Here is a 10,620-nt window from a genome sequence, read left to right as displayed (position 1 = left end):
AGTGGGGAAAAGGGAAAAGGATAGTGAGGATTGTACAATGTTTAGAAGCTATTCAAGAGGCATTTCTAGAATGTCTTTCCTGCGGTAAAAAGCATAGAGTAATGTGAAGCGTAGTTCAAAAAACAGATGCAATATTTTACTATAGTATGTACCAAGAAAAGCTGGTTTTATTTCCTCAATTCAAGTTTCGAAAGATTTTCTTAGTACATTTGTCTTTGTGGGGTTTTCCCCCATCAAATCACACCGACTACTTTAGAGACATAGAAAAAAGCTCAATTAACATTGAGGAACTCCAGCAAGAAATCTTCCCCCCACCATACCCTCCCCCTCCAAAAAAATAAACATATTTTACCACACCTCCTATACCTGGCCTAAGTGCTAAGCCTTTGAAAACTCCAGCTCATTAGACTTTTGCAATCACAGACCATTGAACCCGATGCTTTCCAGCGTTTATTATAACTGCCACACCCTGCATAATTGTGTTGAGTCAGGGTAGAGAAGTGCTCCTCCAATTGTATCTCTGGGGGTTTTATTTGCATTCTTCTGGAACACTGGGTCCTGGGCTAGGCTTCACATGTCTCAGAATTAATCCTCTTTTCTCCAGCTGCCCTGAGTGCACATAGCTGCCATCACGCCCTCCTCCCCTCTGTGTCTGCAGTGTCGTCTTGCTTCCCAGACAAGGTGGTAGAGCCCAGGGAGCCTGGCATAGAAATGAGAAACTTTTCATTCTGGTAAATAAATGAAATGAATGATCTTGGGTTGTGATTAAGACAGCCAGATGTACAAGGAAGCACAAACAGAGAAGGGCAGGGGTAAAGCAGGGTTGGGGGTTGTGGGTGGCTCAAGAGACTAATGCTGGGTAGAAGTTAATTAATGGAACTAATCGAACAGCTATTTATTTTGAGCAAAAATAAGTAAATAAAAGGAGTGGCAAGAGGAGAACAAGGGAGACCCAAGAAAGATGTTGCTTTTTATTATTAAATGTTTATGATAAAAATGAAGCTAGCCCCGTGGAAAGTCAGAGAAAAGAAGAAAGTCCCAGGAGATGACCTAGTGAAGACAACTTGCTCAGATAACAAATGAGCAAAGCAAGGCCCAGGGAGAAGTGATGTGGCTCCCGGCAAGCCACCGACAGAGCCGCAGGACCTCATTCCACTGCCAACAGTGGCCTTCCTTTTTCCATATGGCTCTCTGCATGTGTCTTGTCCTTCTGCCCTGTTTTTTTTTTTTTTTTTTTTTTTTTCCAAAAAGCTAGGAGAACAGTGTCCAGAAAGAAAAACTAGGACTGGCATTTGTAAACAACAGCTCCAGGAAATCCCCAAGTACTGTAATTGAAGTAACATGATTGACAGTCATTCAGTACAATTGACAAAGCCAGCATCGAAACAGGAACTAGCAAGAAACAGGCCACCCTCCAAGAACCAAGAGTTCAAAAGAAAGAAAAAAAATAACTGCTCAGGGGACAACTGAAAGTCTTACTACCGTTTCTTGTGTTACATAGGTCTATGATATGTTTTGTTTTCAGAGAGCGCTCTTTGAGGGCAGTGAATCTAGCCCAGTGATTTATTGGTTGGCTTCAGAGGGTACAAAACACCCTAAAATTTTACAGGCGTTTTATTATGAATATGCATTTGATGCCACAATGGGTTGATAAGTTTTTCCCATAAGACCCCCAAAAGAATCATGTCCCAGAAAAGACCAAGAACATCTAGAATATGTTTCTACATTTATGTTATTACATTTTATTACGTTTGAACCCATTTTCAGAGTGGACGTTTGTATGGTAAATACATCTGATAGCAATAACTAAAGCGTACCCTGAGAATGAACCTGTATGACAAATGCACCTGAATGTGTATTCTGAGCTAGGGAATCTGGGAGGGACCAACCAGGAGATTCATTCCTTGTCTGTCAGGAACATCTGAGCCCTCAAACCGTCCTTCGAAACACAGCCTGTACCAGGGCTTGAGGCCCTGAGTTTTGGGTTGAATGAAGGTTGCCAGATGGAGGTTGTTAGGGAAAGGATGCTAAGTGAAAATGATTTATAAACTGCATGCCTTTTACAAGCAATTGTGGTTCTTCTGTCCAGCCAGCCACTACTGCGCCATGTGGTTATCCTATCCAGCCCATCACCACTGGACTCTGTCTCCTGTATGTAAGCCCCAACCAAACCCCATGTCTCATTTGCTGGCTTTGGGTCTCTTCTTAGGAGTTTTGAACCTGGTGTCATCTCCACTGGAGTAGATAGGGGTTCAACACACCAGTGTTTCATCAAGAGAAACCACCAGACTTTCCTTGCCTCTGAATGTCAAACCAGGTGCAGAATCAAAAAGTAACAACAGGAAAACCAAACAAAATTGGTTTTTAAGACAGCAGTGGTCCTAAAAAGAGATGGACTGTCATCTTTGGAACACCCCACAGTCATTCCAGTCACACCTGGCACCTACTTCCCATTATGATGACATCAGTGGGCCAGAAATGTAAGCCAAACCTCCCAACATTTCCTAAAAAAAGTCATAGCCCCGTTACCCATGAGTGTATCTTTAAAAAACTCTTGAATTTATTTAAGAGAGGAAGCATTACATGAGATCTCTCAAAATATGCTCCACAGATGTTCTACCACAAAAGGGTTCTAGGATGAAGTAAGTTTAGGAAAACTGCTAGTCATCTCCCCTCTTAGAAAATCACAATAAATAATGGTGTTTTAAAGGCTCTGAGAAGTTCTGTCATAAGTAACCCATTCAATTTTCTTTAACCCTATGTTTGCTGTTCTTATCTGACCATAACACTCTTTTGTACATAGTGTCTATTAACATCTTAAGGAATACATACTGGAAAACACATTTAGTGGACCGAGATTTGGACTAGAAGGCAAGAGGTTTGGATTCCAATCCTAGTTGTGCCACTAACTGGATGAGTGCCACAACCTTGAGTAATTTGACTGTTCCAAGGGCACAGAATTTAAAAGTTTCCCAGATTCTGGGGCTGTAATCTATTCAATATGATCTGTGGGTTGGCTAAGATCTGGTCTGAGATTCTGCTTATAACCATTTTCCACAATTTTTCCAGGAGACTGCGTGGTACAATTATTTAGCTTATAAGCTACCTTCTCTTAAGAACTCTGTGGAGAGAGGAGGCAAATATTGAGGCACCAGAAGAGAATGGAACCAATGCTGTAAAGCTGGGTCAGCTTTATTCACTGTGATGAATATGTGTGGTAGGTCCATAGCCATAGACCTCAGCAAACACAAAGGCACTGACTGGTGGCCATGTGCATTTGATGGGGTTGATTTTTTGGAAACTACACAACCTCTTTGAAGCCAGCCAACTGTGATCACATAACCTTAAAGAGAACATGCCTCTTTCCAAAAAAACCAGAGTAATTACCACAGGTATTGTTACTCTGTCGGAGAACCCGTATCTTAGAGAAAAGGAGGGTTGACTGCAGCTCACCTTCAAAGGCATTTGAGTCAGTAACAGCCCTGACAGCAAGCTTTCCCAGGGAATACTAGAGGCCTGGGAATACTTTAAGTACCACCTGTAAAGCGTCTTGAGCTCTTGCACAATTATTATATGTTGTCCTAATGCGTCACCCAGAGAAGTAGCCCGGGGGTGACGCATTAAGACTACATGTGCTTTCTGCATCCTAGGCACAGGATGCTTTATAAAATTTCCACAGGCAGATCATGGGGAAGACATCTTAAAAAGCAGAGGCCGCAGGGCTGTAGGCAACAGGGCCAGAGATAAGTCAGAACTTGTTCCATGGAAGGGCTTTTCTCCAGCCACCACTGTGGCAGTACATCACGTCTTTGCATTGAGACGGGGCTACATGTTTAGGCAGGCTGTGCTGTGTGCAGTTTCCAACCTAATATAAGGAATCTTCTAAAAATAAATCTATATCATTACCCCTTTGCTCCTTGGTGCCTCGTGAAATTTAGACAGTTCAGCAAAACATACCTGTGTTTTTCCAGCTGAACGTTGCCTTGTGTTTAAAAGCCTGTGCTCAGCAAATGGAGTACTATACACCTATATAAAAGAATGAGGAAGACTGCTATATACTTTAATAGAAAGCTCTCTGAGACTGCATTAAGTACAAATCCGTGTTAATATATGCCACTTTTGGATAAGAAAGAGGGAATAAGAGTATTTATTCAGATTCATTTATATTAACATAAACACTGAAGAATACATTAAAAAAAAAACAAATGTAACTGTTTACATCTCTAAGGCAGTAGGCAGTTGGTGCATAGCAGTTGGTGTATATGGGATATACAGAGGCCAGCAGGAGATGCCAGGAGGGGAACAAGACATATACCTGCTCATATTATTGTAATTTTTGAACATATTAAAAAGCACAAAAGCCTGGGCTCTGGAATTAGCAGAACTTGGTTTGACTACTTGCTATCCTATTTCCTAGTTTTGAGCAAGTTATTTCACATTCTCTGACCCTCAGCTTCCTCACCTGTAAAATGGGGATATAGATAGTACCTGTTGAATTAGGGCTGTTGTTCAAATTAAATGAAATAATGTTTGTAAAGTACTTAGTAGGATGCTTGACATATTGCAAGTATCTGAAGATAATAACAATGCTTTAATTTCTATTGATATTATTTTTACTTATTGATGTCTAACAGATCCTTCAGACTTAGGTAAAGTAAGCTTCCTATGAGAAGTTTTCCCCAGGCCAGGGCAGAGTGAAGAGCCTCTTCCTCCATTCCGGCAGTGATATGCCTGTCTGTTATCATGCTGCTCTCCCAAGCTCAGCTCTTTGTTTTGACATCAGTTGCCCACTGGACTGTGGCCTTCTGAAAGGCAAAAACCTTGCCCCTGCATCAGGCATATTGTAGGTAGGTGGTTGTCCATAAATGTTCGGCGAAAGGCTAAAGGAACTAATAAGATTTCTATTTTTTGTACAAGAGCCTGTCTGAGGCTGTCCATGCAGTTTTGCTTCCTGTTTTAGCCTGGCAGATGCCTGCCTGTCATTTGCTAGGTCTGTGTGGAGTTGCTCAGGAAAATGAACTGCCATAAGCAGCCCTCAGCACTTGCAGCTCACACTTGAGTTTGCTGTGAATTTGACAGGAGGTGAACTGTGGCAATCTGCAGAGGCCTCCCAAGAATGGCAGGAAGCTGAAGCTCTCCAGGGAAAGCCATCCTGCTGGATCCCAGGCAGAACGTGCAGGCTGACACTCCAGCTGCCCCAGGCTGAGGCAGAATTGATGCTTCGGCATCACCCCAGGGGCCAGTCCCAATAACTCCAGAGCTGTTTCTGCCCCCCTTGAGTCTGCTTCTCTGGGGTGAGCCCTGGTTCAGAGGAAGAGCTGACAAAAATAAAACCAGAGTGACAACGTGCTGTGCAGGAAGTTGCAAGTCTGGGAGCCGGAACAGAACACAGGTACCTGGGTGACATACCACAAGAAAAGTTGCCTGAACAGCAGACCATAGAATAAAATCATGACTGTATTTGCATTTGTGGTTGTGGCTTTCTTCTTTTAGGAGTCAAGTCAACAATACCTACTGTTGTCAAGCAGATCTAAGCCCAGGGTGGACCTCTGCCACTAACAGCAGGTTGAGCTTAAACAAGAAGCCTCTCTGAGCCTCACTTTCCTTGTCTGAGAGCCATTGCGAGAATTAGAGAAAAAACATATACTAAGGGGTCAAACGTTTATAAAATAAATATGTCTTTCCTTCCTGTATTATTGAGCACTGTTGAAGATGAGGAAGAAAAGGCTTTCACAATCTTACTGTAGAGAAGCATGTACCACACACATATATACACATACCATACACCACACACATACACCCCTATACACACACACACACCGATATACATGCTAAGTTTAGAACATTTATGAAGCAATACTAGCAACAACAGAAGAATTTGACAGTTCTTCCATTGGCTGCTTCCTAACTAGAAACAGATTGTATTCCCCCCAGCTGTTTCTGGGCCAAAGTTCCTCTAAATGTGGGTCTAGTCCTGGTAATTTCGTTTCCTTTTCTCAGTTGACAGTCATGCGACACCATTGCCTGGGTGTCCTCTACAGCCCTGGCCTTTTTTCAGTTCATAAATCTGGGAACAGAAGGAATGCTTACAAAAATGTCTATGGACTCGTTTATTGAGTGACTGCTGTGTGCCTGCATACTCCTTGTCTCTGATCCTCATCACACCCAGCAAGATACTGCTATTATCCCCTCACACAGCAAATGAGGAAATTAAGGTTCAGAAAGGTCAAAAAAATTGCCCAAGGCCTCACAAGCAATAAAGGGCAGGCTTGAGATTGGACCTAAGTCATCTATTAGCCAGAGCTGTTTCAACACAAAACCCAATTCAATCCCTTAAGGGGTTCCCAGTCTGCTGCCCTAAATACTGCCTAGGCCATTTCTCTCTCAAGTTGCCACTTGGGTCCCTCTTGGCCCAAGCTCCCTCTCCTCCCCTTTTCCCTCTTGGAGCAGATTCCTGCTGGCAAAAGGCTGGCAGCCTCCACTTCCCTTGCCTCCTACCAGTGTAGGCAATGCAAACTTCTCACTGGAGAACACCATGCCCTCTGGACAAAGGCTCTGTGTGATGTTCTAGGACCTTCCCAACAGCCCTTCTGTGAAAAGACCCAGCTGGATTAGCTGTGCTGCCAGGCCTTGGATGGGCAGAGTTCATAAACAGCTTCTCTAGCCATGGGGTTCCAAATGCACCAAGCCAGGTGCTGCCTACCTCAGTGCCCAACCAGCCCCAGGCCTTGGCCAGCCAGAGCCCTGTTCTGGGAAACCAGCAGGGCAGCAGGATATTTAGGGGTTGAGGCTGTGGGTGGGCTCCTTCACAACAGAAAATGGGCTTCTGCTTTAAATCCCAGCTTCACCACCTTCTACCTGCCTGATGTTAGGAAAGTGGCTTCCAGCTAAGTGCAGGGGCTCACGTCTATAATACCAGTACTTTGGGAAGCTGAAGTGGGTGGATCATGAGGTCAGGAGTTCAAGACCAGCCTGGCCAACGTGGTGAAATCCCACCTCTACTAAAAATACAAAAATTAGCTCGGTGTGGTGGCACACACCTGTAATCCCAGCTACTCAGGAGGCTGAGGCAGGAGAATTGCTTGAACCCAGGAGCTGGATGTTGCAGTGAGCCAAGATTACACTGCTGCACTCCAGCCTGGGAGAGGGAACAAGACTAAATCTCAAAAGAAAAAACAAAGTTACCTCTGCTACCAGAACCTCAGCTCTCTCAGCTATAAATGAAACTCATAACATCTACTGTCCCTAGCCCAGCACTTGGATCTCGGTCTCCTCATCTCCTGAAATAAAAGAGTTGGACCACATGACCTTGAGGTTACTATCTGAAAAACTCTCTATGCAGGCTGGGGCGAAGGTGTCCTCCCTGCTCCTGGCACAGTGGGGAATTTAGATGTCTTGCCTTTCTCAGGATAAATTTGTCCCTGTGGGAGACTCCCTGGTTTAATTCAATAAATTTTACTGGGCACTTCACAATGCATACCATACTAAAGCTTCAACATACAAAGATAAACAAGAAGAGGCCCTGCCCTTAAGGAACTCACAGACTAGGCCAGCAGGAATGATAAGACTTAGAAAAACAAGTACTGTGCATAGTGGAAAGTGATAAGTGCACTAGGAAGGGTACAGATAAAAGACTAGGAAGATTGAGAGCAACCAGAGGGTGGTTCTGGGCCAGGAGAGAGCTAAAGATGTGGCCAGTCCATAAAGAGTCTTGAATGACAGTTTGGACTTTAAGGGCCAACTGTCGAAAGCCTTTAAAGGTTTCTGACCAGACAGTGGGCAGATCAGAGCCATGTAGGCTGGAGCCTTTTGTTAGTTTCCTACCATCTGGAGTAGCCAGACCACAGAATTTCTAAAAGGGAAAGGGCCCTTTTCCACCATTTTCACAGGGTTTTGTTCCCTGGCATAAACAGTTCAAGATTTGCATAAAATGTGCAGCTGTCAATGGCTGCCCTTTGTTCCGGCCCTGAATCTTCTGCAGCATAATGCCTACTGTCTTTCTTCTCTGTGTCCTCTCACCCAGCTGTCTCCCTGCATGAAAGACAAGAGAATGAGGCATGTGGGACAGGAGGCAGGCACCCAGCTCAGGGAAACAGTCCTGCTTCAACAGAGTCCCCTGGGACCTTTGCTGCCCTACCGCCTTACCTTGGCCCAGGTCCCAGCATTATGGAAGGGAGTTGGCCTGTTGAGGAGAGAATGTGTCAGTGAGTTGCAGTGGCTTGAGTCTCCTGAGAAGTATATGCCTGTGTTTAGGATGAGGTGTTTTGCAGCTGATTTCAATCTGGGTCAGAGTTGTGCAACCCTCAGCACAGTTGCTATCTAGAGAAGATAAGCTTAAACAATCCCTTCCAGGACCCAGCAGCAATAAACTAGGGCTCTGAATGTAAACACAGCTGTTTGCCAAGCTCTAATTTCTGGCAATGAAGGGGCCTACTGCATTAGCAGAAGGGATCCAGGTATGTCGTGGAGTTGTGTAAACCTCCCAGAGAGGCCACAGCAGACCCGCTCTTCTGAAGAAAAATCCAGGAGAGGTGCTGGTGAGCTCTGCTCCAGCCACACTACCACCACTTGGCTTATCCAGGCTGAAACTGACAGGGCCATGGATGGAGGAAGACACCCACTGCCATGTGGCCTTGACCAAGTCATCTTGTCTCATTGGCATCCATGTACCCATCCGTAAAATGGAGCTAGTGCAATAAAATCTCATCGGTGTGAAAACCAGATGAAAATCAATAGACCTGTGAATGAGCAGAAGAAATGACCGCCTGTCAGTCTATCCCCTTTACTCAGAGAAAAGCCCCTTAGAGCTCCTCCTGGAACCTATGTTTTCTTGGTTTACATGTTGAGACTACACTTGGTTTTCTGGCTTCCGAGTCTATCATAGATGACAAACAATTGATGAGCAGGAAGTTCAGCTGCTAGAGATAGGCACACTGATTGCCGATAGAAACATTAAAAGCAGAGAGAGAGGAAGGAAATGGAAAGAAAAACTGTAGGGCGGAAGCAAGATCTTCCAAAGCAATGGGAACCATTTAGTAGTAGGGCAAATGGGTTTACATGTGGCAGTATTTACAAAGCCATCTGTTTAGGAGCCTAGTATGACAATTGATAACTGACAAAGGCTTTCCGAGGGAATTTCAAATGATTGCACTCGACAAGGTAGGGCTTTACAGAACGTTATTTTAGGAAAATTTCCTTACAAATGTTTCTCATAAATAAATTTTTGGTGCTTAAGGGGGAAACTTTTCAATATCTTGACATTTCAGATATTGGAAAAGTCATACATTTTTCACGAATGCTCTGGAGGGCACAGTTATACCTGTTTTCTGCATGCCAGAGCTTGGTCCCAGAGGCAAATCAAGTAATAGAGATGTTATTGTACTGAAAATGTATAAAACACTACCCAAATTAACCACTAGGACAGTGAGGAGCAATCACTTTGGTCTTGAATTCTTCTTTTTTTATTTTAAGACAGAGTTTTGCTCGTCGTCCAGGCTGGAGTGCAGTGGTGTGATCTCGGCTCACTGCAACCTCCTCCACCTCCCAGAATCAAGCGATTTTCCTGTCTCAGCCTCCCAAGTAGTTGGGATTACAGGTATGCACCACCGCATCTAGCTAATGTTGTATTTTTAGTAGAGCTGGGGTTTCACCATGTTGTCCATGATTAGTCTCAAACTGCTGACCTCAGGTTATCCACTGCCTTGGCTTCCCAAAGTGCTGGGATTACAGGCATAAACCACTGCACCCAGCAGGTCTTGAATTATCCTTGAAGACTACTTAGAAATGATACTAATAAACATGCTTGTTGATTGAGTTGGCCTGCAATGTAAAATCATTTTGCCTTCACTTGTATTTAGAGTGTGAACTTTTCCCAACACAGATGCCACACCTATTGTGGGAGGAGCTAAAAGGGAGAAAGGGAAATAAAATATGTGACCAGAAGAAATGCTTTTGTTTAGTGAGTGGAGCTGTTCTCTTCACATCGGGGTAAACACTGTAGGCTTGTAGAGAAATGCAACTCATTGAGCTACTCTCTGGGGCTCATTGTGCCCTGGGATAAAGAGAGGCACCCAAGAAGCATGGGGCTGCCCTCAAAAAGGACAGTCTAGTCCTTTTCGGGGCCACCAAGGTCAATATGAGATATTGACTAAAAAGCAGCCCTCCTGACACTTTTTGCTTTAAATATATTTCACTACACAAATCATGATTGTTTATGTAGAAAAAGAAAATATAGATAAGATGAAAAAATTGACATCTGCAACCCATCACGTAGAAATAACCAGTATTAACATTCAAATTAAAATCAGTATTAACAAATTATAGAATTGTTTATATATGTGAGTACAATAATGGGATCATATTGACATTGACCTTTTTTACTCAAAAATGAGCCCCCCCAGTGCATTTAGAGTGATGAGAGAAGACAACCTCAGAAATACATCCTATATGCTGAGAATATCAATTCTTCATCTATTCCAAATATAAAGTTCTGAAATATTAAAGATGCAATTGTAAATATATGGAGCCATGTAAGTATTATAAGAAAACAGAGGAGAATAATTACATAACATCAGCATGGGGAGCTTGCTTATGCAAGACAGGAAACCCAGAAGCCATAAA

At 43.6% G+C, this 10,620-nt stretch overlaps 1 long non-coding RNA gene across 1 annotated transcript; it reads right to left on the bottom strand.

Moving 5' to 3' along the window:
• Positions 1 to 4,129: 4,129 nt before the first annotated feature.
• LOC118146390 (uncharacterized) lies at positions 4,130 to 8,239 on the bottom strand. The gene is made up of 2 exons (XR_004732162.3): positions 8,146 to 8,239; positions 4,130 to 5,396 (listed from the first exon to the last, which is right to left on the bottom strand). It is a non-coding gene; the product is annotated as an uncharacterized LOC118146390 (long non-coding RNA).
• Between the last annotated feature and the right edge of the window lie 2,381 nt (positions 8,240 to 10,620).

The sequence above is a fragment of the Callithrix jacchus genome, chromosome 12, assembly GCF_049354715.1.
Source record: "Callithrix jacchus isolate 240 chromosome 12, calJac240_pri, whole genome shotgun sequence".
NCBI lineage: Eukaryota > Metazoa > Chordata > Mammalia > Primates > Cebidae > Callithrix > Callithrix jacchus.
Note: the sequence above shows the minus strand (reverse complement) of the source record. Positions and strands in the feature narration are given on the sequence as shown.